Below are 2,583 nucleotides of genomic sequence, written 5' to 3' on the forward strand. Positions count from 1 at the left end.
CTGGGGTGCCTGGCCAGCCTGGGTGAAGGGCTGAGGGTCATTTTCAGGCTGACCACATCCCCTTCAGGGTGGGGGTCCCCACTGGGGTGCCTAGCCAGCATGGGTGAGAGGCTGATGGCTGTTTGCAGGCTGGTCACACCCCTTTTAGGGTGAGGGTCCCCACTGGGGTGCTTGGCCAGCCAGCCTGAGGGGTTGATGGCCATTTTCAGGCTGGCCACCCCTGCAGGCTGGAAGCAGGTATCTGGGATTTATTTAACTTCTATAATTGAAACTTTGTAGCCTTCGTCCGGCTTGAAGCCTGTGTTGCCCCTGGCAATCGAGGCTCCCAGAGCTTCCTTGAGCAGAGGCTACGCCAGCTGGAAGCAGGTATCTGGGGTTTATTTATCTTCTATAATTGAAACTTTATAGCCTTGAGCGGAGCTGAGGACTGGCCAGGGCAGGCGGGAAGCTTGACTTCCTCCATCACCGGGGGCAACTCAAGCCTCTTGCTCGCTCCAGCTCCGTGGCCGCCGCCATCTTGTGACGAAGTGAGGGAGTGACAGTTAATTTGCATATTGCTCTTTTATTAGATAGGCTATTTCAAATATATTTTTATCTTCTATATTTTTGGTGACTGAAGAATCTTATTATTTGTCCAAAACACACTGTATATGGAACTAATGATAATCAGTATTTATCTTCAAAACCAATGAATTATCATAATCATTACTGAAACAAATTGATCATGGTTAGAAATAAATAGTCCAGATCTAGTAAATGTCCCTTCTGACTATTTTGAATATTTTATTGTTACACAAGAGAAGAAAGGTAGTGGGTGTTTACATCACTATTATTCTGGGACATGTTGGTCCTGCGGCAGAATGTGATTAGTGGGGGCTTTGGTCAGCTTCAGAGTCCCTCATCCCAGCATCACAATGCTTACCTGTGGCCTATCCAAGGTAGAGTATAACACCGGAGAGGAGAGTTGCTTTTTCAGCTACAGGAAGAAATAATGCAGATCCCTGGCTCTGGCAAACAGCTTTGCATCAGATAATTCGTCTTTTCTGCGGTAATTATAAGCCTCCACTCAGTACCTCTGAAAAAAGGAAAATTAGAAAGCCTTCTCCTGGACTGCATCAAGACAGAAATGAAAATCAGAGGAGTCATCTGGGAAGGACTGGAGCCCAACAGCCTCTGTCAGAGGTCAGGACTAGAGGCGCCTGGGAAATGTGGAGTCTCCCAACAGGGACAACATGTGGAGAAAGAAGTGGAGTAAATCATCATTGTGTTTGTATTTTTCCAGTCCCTGGTAATTACTTGGGAAGGAGCCTCACAAGAAGAATAGATTTCCTGAGGAACCAGAATCATATTGCATATATTTCGAAGATTAAAACAGCAGTGACCATTTCATATCAGTGAAATTAGATAATGAAATACTGTATATCAATGCTAAAGTTATTTCCTTGTCTACAAGGCTATTATTCCTAAATGGAAATGCCAAATGCAGTAAATTACATGTAATAGTTTGTAGATAATGCAAGACAATAAGATATAAATACCTAAATAGCTGAGAATACTTGAAAATATGAAAACTTCACCTCATGCAATTGTATTATTTTAATAAAACAATTATCAGGTAAAATTTTAAAAAATAAATCAATCTACATATTTTTTTGTTATCCGAAATCCCAAGATCAGTTCAAAATAAGCGCTCTTTCCACAAGGACACAATAAGCTGTTGTAGGGTTGGGCATCAGATTACAATTTGCTTTCCCTGCCCAGAGCAGATTTGGTCTGAAAAACTTCATAGTCCAGGACTGCTTACACTGTAAAAATTGAGCAAGAAAATAGAGTTAAATTTTGTGTGCAGCAATTATTCTTGCTGTCAGCAGGAGCAACACTTACCACCAAAGGAAAATCCGAAGAGTCAAATGAACTGTCATGTAGAAGTCAAACAGCCCTCCTGAGTTCTTTCTTAGATTCCTAATACAAGTCTTTGGTGAGAACTGTCATAGCTTACAGTTTAATGAACGTAGGCAAAATCAGACTCCAGGAACGGCTTTTATATGGACATGGAGTATATAATTTCTTTATAGAAATCTCCCTTGGAGGAGCTGGGAGTAGTCACAACTCGGAGTTTAAGAATGGATTGGTGAAGGCCTTGGGCGGGGTGGGAACCAGGGAGTGAGAAACAAGGGGGAAAAAGAGGGGGCATCTGTAATACTCTCAACAATAAAGAAAATCAGACTCCAGGAACGGCTTTTATATGGACATGGAGTATATAATTTCTTTATAGAAATCTCCCTTGGAGGAGCTGGGAGTAGTCACAACTCGGAGTTTAAGAATGGATTGGTGAAGGCCTTGGGCGGGGTGGGAACCAGGGAGTGAGAAACAAGGGGGAAAAAGAGGGGGCATCTGTAATACTCTCAACAATAAAGATAAAAATTAAAATAATGTATTTACTTCTAGGATATGTACTCCCTTTCATACACATATACATTTGCGAGGAGACGGCATCCTACCTGACCCCTATGTGCTATATGTCTGCTGGTATATCTTCTATAACTATATGTTGCTCATTTCTCTCCCGGCCAATTTATTAAA

Source organism: Myotis brandtii, unplaced genomic scaffold, assembly GCF_000412655.1.
Source record: "Myotis brandtii unplaced genomic scaffold, ASM41265v1 scaffold14, whole genome shotgun sequence".
Lineage (NCBI taxonomy): Eukaryota > Metazoa > Chordata > Mammalia > Chiroptera > Vespertilionidae > Myotis > Myotis brandtii.